We start from the raw sequence: 12,033 nt of genomic DNA, 5'->3' as shown, positions 1-12,033 counted from the left end.
CAGTTTTACGGCGCTGGCCGCGCCTCAAGCCGCACTTTCAGCGCACTTGTGACCTGCCGCATCCGGAGGCCACACCTGGCCGAGTTCCCTCCCTCCCGTCCTCCCGGTGACGCTGCAGGAGAGCCCGCGCCTCGGGGCTCCGAATGCAGTCCCGGCACGTTGTCGCACCTGTGACTTGCCCTTGGCCAGACAGGCACTGTCCCTCGCCGGGTAAGGGAAAGGGCTCACGTGGTCGCTTTACTCCAGCAGTCATGCACTTGGGTGAAAACAGACTGAGCAGTCACGAGAACCAGGTCGTCTCCCAGTTACGGCGCAGAGCCCCAGGGCGGCTGCGAGTCGTCAGTTTCCCCATGGCAGACCGTTTTCTGCGCCGCAGCTGTGGCGCGTGGGGAAGGACACTGCTCCGGATTCAAATCCTGACTGCTGCTCGCTGCAGCGTGTCACCTTGAGCGACTTCCAGATCTCTCTGACTGCGCTCTCAGGAATGTAAATTGTTAACAATCCCTACCTACCTGGTAGCGGGGATTAAGTGAGTTAACGTGTGTGAATGTGACTAGAGCTCAGTAGGAGTTCAGTGAGTGCTAATTTCCGTCTTGCTCTTTCCGTGAATATTCCTGTTTTAGAATGTAGAAGGTTGTAAGGGTGTTCTCTTTGCATCCCGGAAGCTTTCCTATTTTGAGACAGATTGATTTCTGCTCCCCCTACATGGTATATAATGTAGTTTTGACATTAGTAAGATTTGCTCTGCACATTTAGGGGCATTTCACTATTTGGCTTAAGTTCAAGACGAACCAATCATGCCAAGGGAGATTAAGGTCATGGTCTCTTGTCAGGGTTGTAGTGAGATTAAAGAATTCCCAGCAGAAATATTTACCAGGCTTAGAATGTTCTGGAGCCCTCCCGACCTTTTGCCATCTCTAGCAGCTGGGCACTGATTAGCAGGAACGAAGACGTTGTAAATCGTTCCTATGTCCGGGTCATCTGTGGAGGCTTAAACTCTACCGGAGTATCCTCTGACCTGCCTAGAAAATCTGGTGGAGTTATATGAGTAACTTACAAAGCTCTAAGTCCCAAGGTCATGTCCAAAAAAAAAAGAAAGTGCGTGTCCGGGAGCACTGACCCTGGGGTGCAAATCTGATGTAATTCTGACACCTTAAATTGTACTCCTCCCTCCACCTTTACTTCATTTCAAGGTTATGAAAAAAAAAGAAAGAACTGGTCTGTTAAAGGTCCTTAGAGTTCTGCCACTGAAAACGATAATTTTCAAAGCAGTCATTCAGGCAATTGCCTGGAACTTTTCCCAGTGTGTGTTTTTTGCATTCTGTCTACTTTTGCTGGTCTGTGGCACTAGCTCTTTCAGTTGGCAGACACTTGCTGGACCATGTCTATTGAAGGCCGTGGAGCAGCCATGGTGCCTATCTATCAAGGCAAGAGCACAGTCCAGGCCTCCTGGGGTGGGTTGAGGAGAGTGCTAGGGCAGAGATTCAGGAGATAGCCCTTGCGACCCAAATGAATTCTGTGAACATCTTCAGGCTCTAGAAGGGTTCTACCCTTCCTCCTTAGGAGGACACTCAGAGTGAACCAGGCTGTAAAGGGACGTGGGGGGTGGGGTCCTGGCGGCCTCACCTGGGGAGAGAGGATCTGTGGGGTACAGCCCTTAGAGACCTGGACTTACCATGGTTGGGACGCCTCATCCTCGCATTAGGGAGGAGAGCTAGGGCTCTGCCTAGGGAGAGAAGTTACCGTGCCTTGGAAATGGAAAAGGATGGAAAAAATGAGGACCACCAATTCACACACAAATGGTGCTGGTTCTGACCTTACGGCTGAACACAGGAAAGAGGGCAGAGATCCCAATGATAACATCTCTCTGTTAGAATCAAGGCGTTGGACACACTCTCTTGGACCCTAGCGAAGCCAGTTGGTCTAGTGGTTAAACGTATGGACAATAAAGCCGAACTGCCTGCTCTGCCACTCACTAGTCACATGACCATGGGCAAGTACCTTCTATGCCTCAGTTTCCTCATCTGTAAAGGGGAGAGGTTAAGAGTTGCTACTTCCTAGGGCTGTTGTGAGGACTCAATCAATGTCCATAAAGTCCTTTGAAAGGATGTCTACTCCGTGGCTGGTGTGATCTCGGCGCTCTTACTGAATTCAGTATCTAGCTGAAGGCCTGCTGTGCAGAGCTCATGTTTAAAAGGAACTGTGTGTCACATGTCAGAGTTGGCATCCAGGCCAAGCTCTTTCAGACTTCTCCCATTGCTGATAAAGAATGGGGGGCCACGAGAAACTGGGGCCCTCTGCCGGGGCCCTGGTGGGGTGGGATGGGGTATAGTGTGTGCCTCAGGGCACATGAGTGGGCTTTCTGGCCTAGGAGTGAGAGGCCTGGCCTGGCTCAGACCCTAACTGCCCCCAGAATCTTTGGTGAGTCCCTGCCACAGAGCCCAGGAGCTTAAGGGTCCTTTACCCACCCTCACCTCAAAGAGAATTGAACAGAGAATTCCCTGGCAGTCCAGTAGTTAGGATTCTGGGCTCTCACTGCCGAGGGCCCAGGTTCGATCCCCGGTCAGGGAGCTAAGATCCCACAAGCCATGCAGTGCAGCCAAAAAAGTAAAAAAGAATTGAACAAGACAGCCTGCCGTGTGCCGCTGAACACCAACCTGGGCACTATGGGTTTGGAGTTTTCTTGGAGATGCTTCCATCTCTCACTGACTCCATGGGTGGAGTCAGCCCCTCCAGACCTGCAGAAGCATGGACAAAAGGAAGAGGCAGTACCACTTCTGCACTTTCTGAGCTCAGAGGCGCTTGCAGTCGGAGAAATGCATCTGAGGTCACCATTCACTGAGCAGGAAGGAAGCATCCTGGAAAGGGTCTGCTTGGAGGAGGGGGGACTGCAGTGGGGAATGGGAACACTGTGGAGCCAGACCGGGATCCAAGGAAGTGTCAGAGGCCATCCATTAGGACTTGGATGGGAGAGGGGAGAGGAACATTCAGGGAGAAGAAGGTGGGAGCCTTTGAGTAAAGGAAAACCACCTCTTCTCTACCCACCACTCCCCTCCGCTTGACTGCAGTCACAAACGAGTGAAGTAGTGGTAACATCTACCACGGTTACTCTGCGCCAGGCAGTGTCAGGTGCTCTACATGCGTTAGCTCACGTGATGCTCTAATAAACCTCTCTTGACCTACTTTCACCGTATTTTACAGACGAAGAAACTGAGGCACAGAGAATGAAGCAACAGTTAAACCAGTGAAGAACCCCACAAACTTCGAGTCTGTAAGTGCTTTTTCCCTGGCTGTCAGTAAGGGCGGAGGCAAATAGGGTGCCCTTAGATGGTAACTCTTCTTTGCACTTAACCCGTTTACTTCCCCCGTCTTTCCTCTTTATTTTTGTTAACTCCGTTGCTTTTACAGCCTGTATTTTAAGCCTCTTCCAACCCTGTCAGAATAGAAAAGGGCATTTCTAGGAGACCTGACTTCAAGATTGCCCTCCCTTTCTCCAGAGTAAGAGGCAGGAAGTCAGAGCACATGTTCTTCCCAAAAAGAAAGTTGATGCAATGGCCTGACCATAGCTTAGAGTTGCTGACAACTCTGTTCTCTTCAGACTTCTCAAGAAAGGAAACGTGGGGGAGTTCCCTGGTGGCCTGGTGGTTCAGATTCTGGGCTTTCGCTGCTGTGGCCTGGGTGCAATCCTTGATCGGGAAACTGAGATCTCATGCAAAAAAGAGAGAGAAGAGAAAGAAAGGGAACCTGTCTTGTACCCAGCTGTAGTCAATGCCTACAGAAATAGGTTCAAAATAATGATTCAAGTAAGGACCACACATCACCATCCCGCCACCACACTCCCACCTGCTCTGGATGTGGCTGGCTTCCATCGTCAAATACTTCCTCACTCCCCGTCAAACAGGACTGGCCACCCAGTATCCATGGCTCTGCCCCCACGAGGTCCAGGGCCAGTTCTGGAGAGAGAGGGAATGTAGGGGAGGGACGCTTTCAAGCACCCACACAGACAAGCTCTGATGTGGAGAGCTGCCTCAGGCCAGCATCCCACAGCCATAAAGAGCTGCATTTTGTTTGGCCCAGACGAACGGGTCAGTCTGTTCCTCTGCCAACACCAGGGGTGGGGGACTAGTCCACCCACTCCAGACTTTATGTGCCTCCTTCCGACTGCTCATCCCTGGTCTCTTCCCTTTGGTTTTGAGTTCACACACTTGGGCGTGATGTGGACCCAGACCCAGACAGAGCGGGCAGCCCCGAAGACCCAATGCAGCCAAAAATAAAACCAAAACGAAACAAACAAAAAAAAGAATTCATATTTATCAGATCTGCATTCTATTTAGTTCACAAACCGTGGTCACTAAAAAAACGATCAAGCCCGTTGTTCCTGGACACGTCTTCAGAAAGGCCTCTCCGGAGACCTCAACCGGGACTCCGTTTTCCCCAAGGCCCAACTTTCTCAGCTCTTATCAGGAAAGCTCGGAAGAAAGGCAACTTGCTGGAAACTCAGGAACTGTGTGTAATGACACTCCTGTGGCAGAAGGGACAAGGGGTCAGCTTGCTGTCACTATGCCCCCGGACACATGGCTTTAGGCTGAGAAAGTAAGTGGGCAGCAGGGTGTGAGTCATCCCCACAGCCCTCCCACACACTGGGCAGAGGGCAACGGCCTCAGGCACTCCACTGCTTCCCCGGCTCTTCAATCTTTCACTCGTTGAAGAAACGTCTAGTACGGACCTGGCAGAGCAACAAGATTGACCAGCCCTCGCCCGCACAAAACACAAACTCCTCACACCCAGAATGTCACACCGGGGACCAGCCCTGAGCACAACAGCCAAGAAGGCAAAGTCGACCTTCCACCCGCCTCAGACCTCCCACCCCTGGTCCGGCCCACACAGCTCATCATCCAGGTCACTCTGATTCATCGCTCTTCTCTCAGCAAACATTTCCAGAGCACAGGAGGCTGCCCCCGGCTCTCCATGGGCGTCCCCCAGCTGGCTCAGGGTCCCTCACTCATCTGATCCCCTCGGCAAGAGAAAACTCCCCAAGAAGAGCCCGCCAGGGCTTAGTGGGTAAAGCTGGAGAAAAAGCTGTCTGTTAGGGGAGCGACCGGCCCCGCAGGCCCAGAAATACAGATGTTTGGGGGCTCGGAGGGGCTTCAGCTGTAGGGAACTGCCGCACGGAAGACTGAGGTTCTAACAAAGCCCAGTTTCTTCATTTTCAGTGGGGAGATCCATTTCCAATTTCCCTCTTGCCCTCTGCCTAGAGCCTTGCTTCTCCAGGTGGGGTCTGCAGACCGGCAACAAGGGAGCTGGCAGAAAACCTCAGGCCCACCCCAGACCTGCAGAATCAGATTCTGCGTTTTAAAAAGTTTGTTATTGAAGTGTAGTTGATTTACAACGTTGTGTTGATTTCTGCTAAACAGCAAAGTGATTCATTTATACATACACATACATTTTTCATATTCTTTTCCATTATGGTTTATCACAAGTTATTGAATATAGTTCCTTGTGCTATACAGAAGGACCCTGTTGTTTATCCATCCTATATATACTAGTTTGCATCTATTAATCCCAAACTCCCAATTCTCCTCCCACCCCGCTTGGCAACTACAAGTCTGTTCTCTATGTAGAATCTGCATTTTTAACAAGGTCCACATGGGACTCATAGGCACGTTACAGTTTGAGAAGCAATTACAAGTATAATGATTCTTGTTATCTGGACAGTTTAGAAACAATATGTTAATACCTTCTTTTTCAGTCGGATGTTGAAAAGCCACCACTACTTTCTACTTCAAATCTGATCTTCCTGAGCAAGCACTCTGAGCATTTTAGCTACGCAGTAGTTCAGCACCTAGGCTGACTATCTGAAATGAGAATCCTGCTCTACCATTTCCCTGCTATGACCTTAGGCAAATTACCTCACTTCCCTGTGCCTCACATTCCTCCTCTGTAAAGTGGAGATAATAGGGTTGATATAAGGATTAAATAAGTAAAGTGCTTGGCTCATACCTTGCATTTAGCACTCAATGCACTTGGATACTAATTGGATTTGGGTGTCCCCCAATTTTCTATATACTGCACTTACCATCTGTTAAGATGAAATGCTTCTGGAGTTGGTGGTCTCATCCACTATGCACAGATGCTTCCCAGTTTTCTTTCTTTTTAAAAAAATATTTATTTATTTATTTATTTATTTTGGCTGCACTGGGTCTTTGTCGCGGCTCGCGGGATCTTCATTGCAGCCTACAGGATCTTTTAGTTGCAGCATGTGGATTCCGTTGCGGCATGCATGTGGAAATCTAGTTCCCCGACCAGGGATCGAACCCAGGACCCCTGCATCAGGAGCACGGAGTCTTACCCATTGGACCACCAGGAAAGTCCCTGCTTCCCAGTTTTCTTTTCTAAAAGTGACTTTATTCCTGCAGGCAACCTACTGTTACCCCCGAATATATTCATTTCAGGACTGTCCATTTAATTTGTTCCATACCCTCCATCTGCAGGGAATTGAACTTTTTCACCGTGACCTTGGATAATGCCTCTGACGATGATTTCTGAAAACCTTGAATATTTGTGTAGGGCTCTTACCCTCCAGGTACCTTCAAAAGCATTGTTTCATCTTCACAACTGTGTCATGTAGGCAGAACGAGTATTATTACCCTACTGTACAGGGAAGTGAGAATCGGAGAGCCCGTGGCCACACGGTAAGTGGCGGAGCAGGGCCTGGAATGCTGGCTGGTACAGGATGCCGTGGCAGGCCCTGGATGAATGACTCAAAACCCAGCGTTCTTCCCACCACCCAGGGTTGCCTCCAATGTAAACCAGAGGAGCGACTTTCAGGGGTGAGGCTTTCAGGCCAGATAAGGGAGAGAGAGCAAAAGGAGAGACCTCAATTTCAAATACTCTGTTCCATTGTCCCCATAAGAATTCATATTTGGACTTCCCTGGTGGCGCAGTGGTTAAGAATCCACCTGCCAATGCAGGGGACACGGGTTCCATCCCTGGTCCAGGAAGATCCCACATGCCGCGGAGCAAGTAACCCCGTGCACCACAACTACTGAAGCCCGTGTGCCACAACTACTGAAGCCCGCATGCCTAGAGCCCGTGCTCCGCAACAAGAGAAGCCACTGCAATGAGAAGCCCGTGCACCACAACAAAGAGTAGCCCCCGCTCACCGCAACTAGAGAAAGCCCCCCGCATAGCAACGAAGGCCCAAAGCAGCCAAAAAAAAAAAAAGAATTCATATTCATATTTATCAGATTTGCCTTCTGACTATTTAATTCACAAACTGTGTCACTAAAAAAACGATCAAGCTAAATAATACGTTCAGATGTTAAAAACTACACCGTACATGGTGGGAGTGTAAATTGGTGCAGCCACTGTGGAGAACAGTATGGAGGTTCCTTAAAAAACTAAAAATAGAGCTACCATATGATCCAGCAATCCCACTCCTGGGCATATATCCAGAGAAAACCATGGTTTGAAAGGATACATGCACCCCAATGTTCATTGCAGCACTGTTTACAACAGCCAAGACATGGAAGCAGCTTAAATGTCCATGACAGATGAATAGATAAAGAAGATGTGGTACATGTATACAATAGGATATTACTCAGCCACTAAAAAAAATGAAATAATGCCATTTGCAGCAACATGGATACCTGAGATTATCATACTAAGAGAAGTAAGTCAGACAGAGAAAGACATATCATATGATTTCACTTACATGCAGAATCTAAAAAAAAAAAAGCGGTACAAATAAGCTTATTTACAAAACAGAAACAGACTCACAGACTTAGAGACTGAACTTATGGTTACCAAGGGGGAAGGATGGGGGGAAGGGATAGCTTGGGAGGTTGGGATTGACATATACACATTGCTATATTTAAAATAGATAACCAACAAGGACCTACTGTATAGCACAGGGAACTCTACTCAATACTCTGTAATAACCTAAATGGGAAAAGAACTTGTAAAAGAATAGATACACATATATGTATAACTGAATCACTTTGCTGTACCAATACAACATTGTTAATCAACTATATTCCAATATAAGATAATTTTTTTTTAATTTTTAAAAATTAAATTTAAAAAAATACACCATACAGAAGAGTTTCAAGTTAAAAGTGCCCCTACTTAGAACCCCAATTTTCTAATCTAACCCCCAAAATAACTGCTATTAACAGTTCCTTGTGAACTCATGACATCATTTAATATAATTAAATATGTACAGATTTTTGTATGTCAGTCATACCTCAACAAAGTGGTTTCTTAAAAAATTCCTGTGATACACACATAGAAAGTATTTATGTTTTTCTATAATATAAAATACATACCATGTTTCTTTTTTTAATCAAGTGAAATCCTACCACGCAGTTATACAACTGGTTGTTTTCACTTAACATTTTTAGATACCTTTGCATATAGAGCTCCCTGATTCTTTTCTCTTAACATTTTTAGATATCTTTGCATATAGAGCTCCCTGATTCTTTTCTCTTAAAATCTGCATAATAGGGCTACCCTGGTGGCGCAGTGGTTGAGAGTCCGCCTGCCGATGCGGGGGACACGGGTTCGTGCCCCGGTCCGGGAGGATCCCACATGCCACGGAGCAGCTGGGCCCGTGAGCCATGGCCGCTGAGCCTGCACGTCCGGAGCCTGTGCTCCGCAGCGGGAGAGGCCACAACAGTGAGAGGTCCACGTACCGCAAAAAAAAAAAAAAAAATCTGCATAATAGTCCATCATAAGGTGTATGTGTCCGTGCGTGTGTGTCCTAGCATGCGTGGAGTAGCTGGATCATAGGCTATGTGAGTGTTCTCATTTATAGGGTATTGCGAAACTACGAGTTAGGTGCCCACCTGTAAGCCTATAAGAGAAAATGCCAGTTTCAAGGCTCAGGATGTTTTAGATCTCCTTCAGGTCACACGTGGTCAGTGGCCTAATGGCCCACCTACGTCTCCTTCATCAATATCAACCTCCCTCTTTAGCATCTCTGAACTCTCTGTCAGAATGAGACCTTTTTTTTTGGGGGGGGGTTCCCAGTGCACATAGAAGTCATGTTTACGCTATACTGTAGTCCATTAAGTGTGCAATAGCACTGTGTCTAAAAAACAATGTACATACTTTAATTAAAAAAATACTTTATTGCTAAAAAATTCTAACCATCATCTGATCCTTCAGCAAGTCATAATCTTTTTGCTGGTTGAAGGTCTTGCCTTGATGTTGGTGGCTTTTGACTGATCAGGGTCATGGCTACTGAAGTTTGGTGTGGCTGCAGCAGTTTCTTACAATAAGAAGACAATGAAGTTGGCCGCATCTATCAACTCTTCTGTTCAAGAACAGTTTCTCTGTAGCGTGCAGTACCGTTTGATAACATTTTACCCACAGTCAGAACTGCTTTCAGAATGAGACCTTTGGACCCTCATCCCCAGCAGTAGGCTTTTTTTTTTTTCTCCTTCCAGCTCTTTACTTGTCATTCCTGCCGTGCCTCGCAGTGTAGACCAAGACCCCTCTCCCTCATCCGTCTTCCCTTCCTGCCCTGCGGTCTCTAGAGCCGCCTCCCCAGCCCAGCTGTGAACACGCACCGCCTTCCCCCCTGGGGGTGGATGTTTGCTTTTCCAGTGAGGTCATCCTCGAAGTCACCTCCGTGCTTGTTGATGTTCCTATATCCACAGGGCCTGTTGGCCTGGTGCTCGTCATGGGGTCAGCGTGGGTAACCAAATCCTGAGGAGACAGACTCTGCCGCTGAGCGAACTTGAAATCTGTAGTTACTCGCCACCTCAGCAAAGGCTGGCTGAGAACTTGATGCCAAGAACTCTGATGATTAACCCAGGCCTCACCCCGCCCCCACTTCCTCGTGGTTACCCACTTTTACTTCCTGTCTGTCTGCTTGTGCCTGGGGAGCCTAAAACGGGGGCCCGTCACAGGGCTTCACGGACGTTTCCAACCCTCTGGACAAGAGCTACCAGTTCTCATGGGGGCCTCTGATAGAGAAAGGAGAGTGGAATCCAGGGCCAGAGGGACAAGGAATTGATGCTGGTGCTCTGGGTCCCAGTGCTGAGCTAAGAACACCCTCGCCTTTCCCCAAAAGTGCCTCACCTGGCCAGCAGCCCGACTTCCCTCTGCTGCCCAAGCCCGAGCGTGAGGGGCACAGACAGTTGGGGGGACCCAGGACCGGGCCCGAGATGAGGGGTGAGGGCACGCAGCCCGTTGTGAAATCCAGGCTTGGCATCTCCATCCACCCCCTCCACTGCGTCTGAGCCCTTTCTTCATTTTATCATCTCTCCGTAGCAGCTTCAGTACTTTTCTCACCATTATCTCCTGCCTTCAAACTTCCAGGACTCTCCTTTTGTTCTTACTGTCACTGAAACCGAGCAGGACCCAGATACAAAAGCCCCTCCGTGTCCCCCATTTCTTGTTTGTAGAAAAGGGCTTTAGTCTCCTAGAACTTGTCCGAGTTCCAGAGCAGGAACAAGGAGTTACTTAGCAGGGAAGTGAGGGAATGCAGAAACAAAGGAAAAGCAGTTAAACAAGAAAAGTAATGACAACAGTTCAGCGAAAAAAACAAGAGTCCAGGTTCTATATCCCAGTCCTAGCCCTATATCCCAGAGTCCTCAAGGGATATACATCACAGTGTGACACTATCTTCCGCTGAAACTAAGACCTCCACCGCCCGCTCCCCCTGCCCCCCAGGTGGAGGATGGTGGCTACGTGCTGAGCCCAGGCAGTAGACCCCAGACTGGTTGGAACCTGAAGGTTGACGATTAAGATTCCCGAAACATCCCCCTGTTACCTCACCACCAGCCAATCAGAAGAAAGTCATGCCCCTGGCAGTTCTCACCCCAAATGTTGCCTTTCAGAATCCTTCCGTGAAATCCAAGGGGTGGGGGGAGTTGAGGTCTCTTGAGCACAAGTCGCCAGTACTCCGCTTGGCGCCCTGCACGTGAACGCTGTTCCTTCCTTCACCACGAGCCGCTGTCGGTATCGGCGACATCACTTGTATCTACCACGAGCTCCTTGAGGAGCTCTTCTCCACCGGCACTGTCTCTCTGATTGTGACGTATGTGGCCGTCTTCTCCACACCTGCCCAAACCTCTGCCACTCCCTGGCTCCGAACCCCAGCCTTTGCTCTGCCCTGCCTTTCCTGAATCCTCTGCGCTTGATGATGTCAGTGGACCTCTTTCTTAAGGTTGTCCTCTCTGCTGACATCTGTGTGCTCTCCCTCTCCGGTTCCACGCCCGTCTTCTTCCCCAATGCCTCTCCCTCTCTCTTCTCTTTTTTTTTTTTTCCCCCCCCTCCACATCTCCCTTGGGATTCTTGCTCTAATCCCCTGCCGCCCTAAATCACCACCTCCATCTCTGGGTCCACGGTTCTAAATGCCTGCTACCTACGTCATCCATCAAATGTAACACATTTCAATCAAAATTTCTCAACTTCTCACCCCACCCCAGGCAGCTGCCTTCTCACGACTTCCCCATCTCCAGGATTCAAGAGCTTTGTCTCTGTGATGCTCTGAAGCTTCAAGCTGAGTGTCCTTGGGTCCTTCAGCTTGCACACCGCCCAGTCTTTACATCCTTCAAACTTCCTCCCAAACTGGTACTCGTTTCGGCTCCCACCCCGATCCCCGCCCCTGCTACCTTCCTTGGACTGTTCTGTGCCTTCATCATTGCTCCCTTATGCAAACACCTCAGAGGTGCCCCCTGCTGCGTGTGGAATGAAGCCCAGCCAGGTGAAACTTCTCCAGGCGGTCCCCTCCTGTCCTTCTCCTTCCTGGAACATTCCTCCCTAGTCTCCATCCCAACATTCCTCTTCCAGCGAGGCTCAGTGTGCAACTCACCTCCGTACATTCCTCTGTCATGACCTCCGTGGGAGATCTCTCGTCTAAACTCCAAAAGTAGGATGGCTGTCCCACACACTGGGTCTGGCACGCTCAGTCCTCTCGGCCTGTATGTTTGTCTTATTTTCCCAGCCATGTCAGAAGCTCCCGGAGCATCTTTGTGTTTCTTAGGGTGGGGTTGGTAAATTCATAAGCTCAGTGGCGAGACA

General features: G+C 49.0%; 1 long non-coding RNA gene across 1 annotated transcript; it reads left to right on the top strand.

Annotated features, from left to right (window-relative positions):
* The first annotated feature begins 124 nt into the window (after positions 1-124).
* LOC132501479 (uncharacterized) lies at positions 125-8,589 on the top strand. The gene is made up of 3 exons (XR_009534244.1): positions 125-210; positions 3,202-3,271; positions 8,506-8,589. It is a non-coding gene; the product is annotated as an uncharacterized LOC132501479 (long non-coding RNA).
* Positions 8,590-12,033: the final 3,444 nt, after the last annotated feature.

Source organism: Mesoplodon densirostris, chromosome 14 (assembly GCF_025265405.1).
Source record: "Mesoplodon densirostris isolate mMesDen1 chromosome 14, mMesDen1 primary haplotype, whole genome shotgun sequence".
Taxonomy (NCBI): Eukaryota; Metazoa; Chordata; class Mammalia; order Artiodactyla; family Ziphiidae; genus Mesoplodon; species Mesoplodon densirostris.
Note: the sequence above shows the minus strand (reverse complement) of the source record. Positions and strands in the feature narration are given on the sequence as shown.